Source organism: Rana temporaria, chromosome 2, assembly GCF_905171775.1.
Source record: "Rana temporaria chromosome 2, aRanTem1.1, whole genome shotgun sequence".
Lineage (NCBI taxonomy): Eukaryota > Metazoa > Chordata > Amphibia > Anura > Ranidae > Rana > Rana temporaria.
The window spans coordinates 327796900-327806968 of NC_053490.1; positions in this window are offsets into that span (position 1 = coordinate 327796900).

The window sequence follows — 10069 nt, forward strand, 5'->3', positions numbered from 1 at the left end:
ACGGGGATCCAGCAGCGTGGCCACCCAGTAATCAGCACCTGTTATAATGTGCGAAACACGCCGGTCGTTGCGGAGACACTGCAGCATGTAATTGCTCATGTGTGCCAGGCTGCCCAGAGGCAACAAAAAGCTGTCCTCTGTGGGAGGTGTATCATCTGTGTCCTCTGTATCCCCCCAGCCACGCACCAGTAATGGCCATGAGCTGGTCTGGATGCCATCCTGCTGTGAACATGGTTCCTGCTCCTCCTCCATGTCTTCCTCCTCCCCATCCTCCACCGCATCATCCTCCAGAACTGTGCCCTTGCTGGACAATTGTGTACCTGGCCTTTGTTGGTGCACGAACCCACCCTCGGAGCCACTTAAAAATGACTGCCCTGAAAGCCTTGGAAATGATTCCGATTCCCCCTCCTCCTCCTCCTGTGCCACATCCTCTTCCATCATCGCCCGTAGCGTTTTTTCAAGGAGGCATAGAACTGGGATAGTCACGCTAAGAGCGGCGTCATCGGCACTGGCCATGTTGGTGGAGTACTCAAAACAGCGCAACAAGGCACACAGGTCTCGCATGGAGGCCCAGTTATTGGTGGTGAAGTGGTTCTATTCCGCAAAGCGACTCACGCGTGTGCGCTGCAGCTGAAACTCCACTATCGCCTGCTGCTGCTCGCACAGTCTGGCCAGCATGTGCAAGGTGGAGTTCCACCTTGTGGGCACATCACATATGAGGCGGTGAGCGGGAAGGCCGAAGTTACGCTGCAGCGCTGCCAGGCGAGCAGCAGCAGGGTGAGAACTCTGAAAGTGCGCACAGACGGACCGCACTTTCTGCAGCAGCTGTGGCATATCGGGGTAAGTTTTCAGGAAACTCTGCACCACCAAATTCAGCACATGCGCCAGGCAAGGGATGTGCGTCAAACCGGCTAGGCCCAGAGCTGCTACGAGATTTTGCCCGTTATCGCACACCACCAGGCCCGGCTTGAGGCTCACTGATGCCAACCACTCATCGGTCTGTTGTTCCAACAGGCACTGTTGTTCCACAGACTAACAAGATAGTCCTATGGTAACGTTCCTTCATGCAGATTAACCCTCAATTAACTGGTGACTTGAAGTGCCATTAACGTGCATTGAAGTATCGGTGACAGCTGTGATCCCCCACATGGGTCCCCACTCACCAGATGTCGTCACCCCCCAGGGGGCAAAAAGCGGGTGGTGGTGGTACCTCGATGTCTACAAGGTGATGGTCTCCTGCGATCAGTCCTCGAGTATCTCCTTTGTCCAGGGATCAGGGGGTGTTTAAAGTGATTTTTCAGGTGTCCACGTTGAATCATTCATTAGACAAAAAATAAAAAGAAGGAACGCATAGCGTAATATGTTTTTATATTGTTAGGATATACCCAACGAATTGATTTATTTAAAAAGGGAAAAAATGATCAGTTGGAGTGGAGGCTCCACGTGAGTCCCTGCGCAGAGGGAATTCCAACGAACAATGGGTTTAAAAACAATCACAAAATAAAAAGAGTAAAAAGAAAAAGGAAAAAAGCCCCAAGCTGCACTAGCCTAATGTCTGTTGCTGCTAGTTATTGCTTCACTGCTGGGATAGCCAACTTAAAATCCTCCCTTGGCGTCCGCGTGCAATATTGCAGTGATCAGCTGAGACAAGTGGCGTGCTGGCAGGTATCGTTTGAAACAGCGTATGAGCGTCTGTCTAGGTCACCTGACGCGTTTAGTCATGTGACGTTCTCAAAGGCGATGACAGGCTTCATACGCTGGAAGTTAATATAGCTGCTTCAGATGTGTCCCGCCCCCGGACTGCAGGAGGAGTAATTTTGATAGGTGTTATCAATCAAAGGGGAGAGAGCAAGCCGGTATGGTGTTGTTTAACCCCTTGGCCATCTAATATAGGGGACGGGATATACATATGCTGCGGCTTTGAAATACATATGAAACAAAAATAGAGATAGTATGCCCATCTTCATACATTAATCTCTATCTAATATTTATGCTTTATGTGTTATCTCAAAAATACAATAAAGGAGGAGCAAGCACGACATAACTAAGTTTTCATTAAGATAAAAAATATATAAATAAAAAACACATAAGAACGATCCTAAACCAGAATCTAAGTTCCTGTTCTTAAGTAGGATGTGTATACTGTTATGTGTTACATATATAGGACTTAAACCGATGCTGCTGCGGCATAATCCTAATGGATAGTCTACTGGCTGGGTTTATTGTTAATGAACTGGCTTGCATGTATGGAATAACCAAAATTAAAATAAATAATCCCAAAGGCACCCGATATGTGAATGTTCCTAGGATTTCAATTGGCAAGACCAGTATATAGTCAACTGTGAGGATGTATTAGTACAGACCCTGTTTAATTAGTCAGAAGGGATTTGGTTATTCCATTGTACTAACTGGGAGAGGGTATGTCTTAAATGATATGTAGTGTTTGGGAGGGTTTATATATACTCCAACTTATATGCCCAAAGGCACCGTATATATTAAGGTCCACAAAATTTTTGAAAACCGATTCATATATATAATATGCTGTTGTACTATCTAGGAGAGGGTATCTAATTGCAACTTGAAAGTGCCAGACAGGGTTGCTTTTTCTATCTATATGTTCAGTAACAACTTGCAAATACATGAGCCCCTTATGTAGCATTTTTTATATAGCCCCAGGGGTAAAGCGTAATGATATTGGGCTCAGTGTCTAATATTAATATTAACCTTAAATTTAAAAGGTCCCAATAGCGACCCCATAAGGTAAAAGTTCCTAAGGTCCCGAATGTCAGAGCCCTAGGTGGACAACTGTACTAATGTATTAGTACAAAACCTACTTGGTTGATCAGCATAAAATTAGTGTATTCACTATGCTGTCTGGGAGAGGGTATGTCTATAATGATATATAATATTTAAGAGGTGGTATATAAACTCCCACCGACAAGTCCGGAGGCCCCATGTATATCGAGGCCCCAGAGATGTTTTATAGAACAGTTTATAAATGTGTTGTACTGTTGTACTGTCTGGGAGAGAATATCTCGATACAACTTAAACTGCTGAGAAAAAATACTTGTTCTATTTGTGTATTCAATATCAACCTACAGATCCATGGGCAACATGTGTAGAGCCCTTAATGACCCCAAGGGTGAAGAAAGATGTAACAGTAAGCTCAATGTCTAATATTAATCCAAAAATTATGTTCAAAACATCCGAAGGGTCCTTAATAGTCTAAATATATTATTCTAAACAGGAAATAATCAAAGGGTGAGCTGACAGGTCATAATCTAGTACCCATCCTCATGGATGCTCACTATATGTTATGTCATGAGTTTATAAGGGGTCAGTCATTTATTATGATGTATTTAAAGTAATAATTCACTATTTAAAAAAGTGAAAACTCACATTATCAAAACAACATGTCATAAGTCGATTATTATTCACTGTCTGGTGTATAGATGTCATCCGTATTGGTCATAAACTTTTTGTCCAGAATATTGAGATGTAAATTCAAGTGTTCTCAAATATAGGCATGGTTACGGAATTTTTGTCATGTAAACTTTTGGGAGGCATGTATCTCCCTTACTCAACATTAAGGTGCTAAATAGGGGTGTTGGAAATAGCAATCTATTTGAAATATTAACTCCTCCCTTTCTTATTATCAGGGTATTTTGTCATTTTCTTAGAAGTTTGAAATGAAACAATTTAGATCGATATCCAGGTTGAGGCCGCCAGGCGCCAGCGACCCCAACCTGTCTATCCAGCGGGTCTCATTCTGAGAAACCTGAATTCTTTTGTTTCCCCCCCGCCAATGATCTTTTATAATGTCAATGCCGAAAAAGGTAAGACATGAAGGATCTTTGTGATGTTTTTCATCAAAATGTCTGGAAAGGCTATGCTTAGGGAAGCCATTTCTGATATTAGCAATATGTTCCCGTATTCTTACTCGTAAGGGTCTGGTGGTTCTGCCGACATATTGTAACCGGCACGGGCACTCTATGACGTAAGTCACATGAGTGCTGTTACAAGTAATCAATTCTTTAATTTGGAATTCCTTGTTATTCACGTGTGATTTGAAAATGGTTTTCCTTCGGGGTTGTGGTCTGTTGGTTCTGCAGGGTAGGCATCTTTGACACCGATAAAAGCCTTTGAGCTCTGGGCAAATATTTACTTGTTTTGGAGGATCTAGGACATTATGGACAAGATGTGTCCTGAGGGTAGGTGCTTTGCGATAAATGAATTTTGGACGTTTGGGTAATAGTGTAGCTAAAGTTCTGTCCTCTTTCAGGATTGGCCAATATTTATTAAAGATTTTTTCCAAGTCATGATATTGGTGACTATACCCTGTAATAAAGGCCATGTCCATCCCGGAATTGGTTTTTGGTGGTTTCTTTTTGAACATTGCTCCCCTGTCCATATCATGTATTGACATTTTTAGCTTCATTAGCACTTCTAATTTATAACCCTTTTCCAGGAACTTTTTAACCAGCAAATCAGCCTGCAGATCGTAATCTTCTATTCGGTGGCAATTTCTTCTGATGCGGAGTAGCTGTCCTTTCGGAATGTTCCCTGTCCACTTCGGATGATGACAGCTGGACACTGGTATATAACCATTCCTATCCGTCTTCTTGAAGAAGGTTTTGGTGGCCAGTATGCCATTATGTTTGAAGATTTGCAGGTCTAAATAGTCGATGGTTTGTGTGTCCCATTTTCCTGTAAAGGTGATTCCAAACCTGTTGTTATTTAGTTGTTTTATGAAATTGTCCAGAGACTCTGGTGTTCCCTCCCATAAAATCATCAGATCGTCTATATAACGTCTATACAGTCTGAGTTGTGGTATATCAAGACTGTATATATATTCGGCTTCCCACATGTCCATGAAGAGGTTCGCCACGCTCGGAGCGTAGCGAGCCCCCATCGCGACTCCTTTCTTTTGTACATATAAGTCATTTTTATACCAGAAATGGTTGTTCATCATAGCCATCTTTAGGCCTTCCAAAATAAACGAGATTTGTTCTTGTTTCATTGTGGTGTGATTGTGCAGTGCCACTTCGACTCCCTTAAGGCCGTCCAGTTGTCTAATACTCGTATAGAGGGAATCAACGTCTATGGTTGCCAATAGGAGGTTATCCGTATTGGTAATATTTTGGAGTTCCGTTATTAGTTGTGTGCCATCTTTTTTTTTTTTTTTTTTTTTTTTTTTACCATTTAAAATTGTTATTATATATTTTTCATTGACAGAAAACTATCATCAACATAACATTCTTACACAATATATACTAACAAACATGTAACAACACATACATGGTCTCCTTACGGTCCAGTTATTTTGGTCAAGATATAGTGCCCCTTCTTTCGCTCCCTAGACCTTTCCTTACCCCCATCTCCCGCTTAACCCAGATACACAAGGGCAGCCTCCCTGGTAGATACACAGTCTGCCACGACAGAATCCCCGATGCAAATCTCCATAGAAAGAACAGGAGAGTAGACAGAGGAGGAAAGAGAGGACGGAGAGAGATAGATAGAGAGACAAAAGGAGAAAAGAGAGAGAGGAGAAAGAAGAAAAAAAAAAAAAAAAAAAAATCAAATAAATAAATAAAAAGAAAAAGGAGAGAGGCCCTCCCTGTTTTTAACTATAACTAAAATAAATCATCCCCTTCGTCAGGGACGCCCCGTGCTTAACTTAATTAAATTGGAAGTTAAGTTTCTAAGTGATATCTACTACAAACAAAAAATAAATAAATAAATAAATAAAAATAAAACACCAAGTGAATAGATTCTTTTAATCCCCTTTTTAAACTGTGACTCACTGAGTGCACCTCTTATTTGAATTAAGATGTATCTTCCTAAGTGATAGGGGGGAGCAATTATCCTCCCTCCCCTTCATTTATATATATGTGCCAACCTTCCCCTTTCTCGGGGGGCTTAACCTGCCCCTACCCCTGTGTAATAATAAAAGAGAGAGAAGAAAAAAAAAAAAAAAAAAAGTTAATAATTTATAGAAAACCTCCACTACCAACTACCAAAGGAAGCTATCAAGCCTTCCCTTTATATACATTTGTGTGCTTAGCCCTCCTACCCCTTACCTACCACCCCAAAAAAAAAAAAAAAAAAAAAAAAAGTATATAAATTATTTTTTACCCCTCCCCTTTTTAAGCTGTGACTCACCTAGTGCGCCTCTTATTTGAATTAAATTGTATCTTCCCAAGTGATAGAGGGAAGCTATTCTCCTCCCTCCCCTTCATTTATATATATGTGCCAACCTACCCATTTCTCAGGGGGGGCTTAACCTGCCCCTGCCTTTGTGTAATAGTGTAAGAATAGAACAGAAAAGAAAAGAAAAAATTATAAAACCTCCACCACCAACTACCAGAGGGAGCCATCAGGCCTTCCCTTTATATTCATTTGTGTACTCAGCCCTCCTACCCCTTACCCACCACCCCCCCCAAAAAAAAAAAAAAAAAAAAAAAAAAAAATATATATATATATATACAGAAAAGGGGGAGAGGGGGGGAGACACACGGGGGAGAGAGAGAGCAATCGGGATGGATCCCCCTCATCTGTACCCCCATTGCCCATCCGCCCCCCCCCTCCCTAAACTTCCTCCATCCCTCCCATACCTCCTCCTGTCCCCTCCCAAAACCTCCATGGAACGCCCACATCTCCTCCATCCTTCTAATTCTGTCCACTTCACGGAACCATTCCTCTATGGTAGGCGCCTCTTTTTTCTTCCAATTCCTAGGGATAAGAATCTTAGCTCCATTTAATAGATGCGGGACCATAGATCCTCTATATTTTCTCCTGGTCATTTCTGAATTATGAAATAGGCATTCCCATGGGTCTTGTTTCACCTCATATCCACTGATCTCCTTTATCTGTGCCAACACCTCCCTCCAATACTCCTGAATCAGAGGGCATTGCCACCATATGTGGGCATGAGATCCCTCCATCCCACACTCCCTCCAACACAGGGGTGACATCCCTTTATCTATCTTATGCATTTTTGTTGGAACATAATACCACTTACAGAAAAGCTTATAATTCATTTCCTTAACCTTAGCGTCCATGGACGTGGAGTGGACATATTCAAGTATCTTCCTTTTTTTTTTTACACAAATTGTTTGATTCAATTCTATCTCCCAGTTTTCAACTGCCCTTAGTGCCTCCAGCTTGCCGTTAGGTGTCAAAATCTTATAAATATTAGAGAGTCCCTGCTTTCCTATTCCTCCCCGAAGGGCGCATTTTTCCCACTGGTTTAAATCATTTGGGGCTCGTATTGGTTTCGGCAGAGTATTTATAAAGTGTTTAATTTGCCTATATCTCCAGGTGTCTCCTGGAAGTACTCCATATCTTTCTCGTAATTCTATTAGGGAACACAAACCTTCGCCCTTCATCAAGTCCCCAAGTTTTAATACTTCCGACGTTCCCCATCTCTGATATAAACCTCCTTCTTTACCTGGTTTAAAATAATCAGTACCTGTAAGGGGCATCAAAGGACTATTATATACCCATTCTTTCCTTTTGCATATTCTATCATAGATTTTATATGTTTCCTTTGTAATTGTTGGGGCATCTTGGGGCAATCCCCTATACTTTTTCGGAACCCATATTCTTCCACCTAATTTATTGGTACTTAAATTTTCTTCTACTTCTACCCATTTCTTTTTCTCCCTTCCCTCACTCAGGAACCAATCTGTCATCCTCCTCAGGACCGAGGCCTCATAATACCGTTTGAAGTTCGGCAGTAGGAGTCCTCCTTCCTGTCTAGGTCTATTCAAGGTTTCCACTGCTATACGGGCTCTCCTACCCCCCCAGATGAATCCCCCTATTATCCTTCCCAGCATCCTAAAAAAAGCTTCTGGGACTCCTATCGGGAGGGTTTGGAAAATATACAAAGCTTTGGATAATATCATCATCTTTATTGTATTTACCCTTCCTAACCAGGATACTCTACTTATACTGTAACCTTTTAACTCTGATCTTATTTTGTTTAATAGAAGTATGTAATTATCCTCATATATAAACCTTTCAGTGGTAGATAGAAAAACCCTGAGATATCTCATTCCCCTTTGCTTCCACCTAAATGGATATAAAGCCTCCATATCTCTACGTTCGCCATGACCTACCAGAATATTCAGAATTTCTGTTTTTTCTTGGTTGATTTTTAAATTTGAGATCTCCCCATATCTCTCATATTCGGCTATTATCTTAGGGAGTGTTTCCCTCGGGTTAGATACATACAACAGCATGTCATCCGCGAAAGCAGAGATCTTATGCTCCTTACCCCCCACATCTATCCCCTCAATTTCCTGATTCCTTCTTATTGTCTCCATTAACGGCTCCAATGTTAGGACAAATAGAAGGGGGGAAAGCGGGCATCCCTGTCGCGTCCCGTTGTAAAGTGAAAATCTATCCGACAGGGTGCCATTTACCCTCACCTGAGCAGAGGGGCTAGAATATAGTGCCCCTATCCACCTAAGCATATTTGGGCCTAGACCGACATGTGACAGGGTGGCTAGCAAGAATTCCCAGTCCACCCTGTCAAATGCCTTTTCAGCATCTAATGACAGAAACAATGTTGATTTCTTACTCTTTTTGGCCTTTTGTATCAAGAACAGGGCTCTCAGAATATTGTCCCTCGTCTCCCTCCCCGGAACAAATCCCGCCTGGTCGTTCTCGATCAGTTCGGGCAAAAAAGGTCTTATTCTTTCCGCCAGAATTTTTGAGTAGATTTTTATATCCACATTGATCAGGGATATGGGCCTATAACTTGCGCATAATGAGGGGTCCTTATCATCCTTTCCGATCAGGGTTATGTGAGCCCCTAGGGCCTCCTCCCTTATTCTCATACCTTCCCCGATGGAATTCATATACTTTTGGAAGAAGGGCCCCAGGATCACCCCAAATCTTTTATAATAGGCCGAAGTGTACCCATCTGGGCCAGGTCTTTTCCCCATCTTAATGCTCTTTATTGTCTGGCTTATTTCTTCTTTCGTAATTTCGCCCTCTAAACTACTAATTACTTCCTCCGATAGACCCGGGATCTTCACCTTTTCTAAATATTGTTTAATCTTCATACTCTTATTCTGGGTTTCTATTGTGCCCTGTTCTTGATTGACCTTATATAAATCTTGGTAGTACTCCTGAAATATTTTAGTTATTTCCTTCGTAGAGTGTCTCAGTTCTCCCTTTTTATCCTTTATTTTTACAATAAAGTTTTGTAAATTTCGTGGTTTTATAATCCTTGCCAAGAATCTACCTGGTTTGTTTCCCACTGCATAAAAATTATTATTCATTTTATTGAATACCCATTTTGTTTCCAGTTCTAATAGATTACATAGGTCCTCTCTCTTCTTACTCAAAGTTTTATACACCTCTTCTACCTGTGACCTTTTATGTAACTGTTCTAGACTCCCAATTTCTTCTAATAACTTTTGCTTCTGTGCCTGCCTAATTTTCTTTCTTTTAATTTTTTCCGCAATCAACCTCCCTCTCATGAATACCTTGTGTGTTTCCCAAAGCGTCGAGGGGGCGACGTTTTCTATATCATTTTCCTGAAAGAATAGACACATATCCCTTTCCAGATCATCGGCTATCTTGATGTTATTTAAAAGTGATTCGTCTATTTTCCAGATTTTCTGCTCCAGTGGGACCTCCCCTACATCTAGAACCATCACCACTGGGGCATGATCTGACAATGTTATAGATTTTATATCTACACTTCTCAAACCTTCTAATAACCGATGATCTAGGATGATATGGTCAATTCTTGAGTATGATCTATGTACCGGCGAGAAGTATGTGAAGTCTTTATCCCTCGGATGCAAAATTCTCCAGGCTTCTACTAGTTGCATTTGGTGGAGTTTTTGTTTAATTGTCCTAAGGTATTTTCCCTCCGATCTCATTGACACCGGTTGGGTATCCAGAAAGGGATCAAAGACAAAATTAAAATCCCCTGCAAGGATCAAATTACCTTCTCTAAACCCTTCTAATTTATTCAGGATTTTTTTCAAAAATACTGCCGATCTCACATTGGGGCAGTACACATTTGCCAATGTATATTTCAAATTAAGCA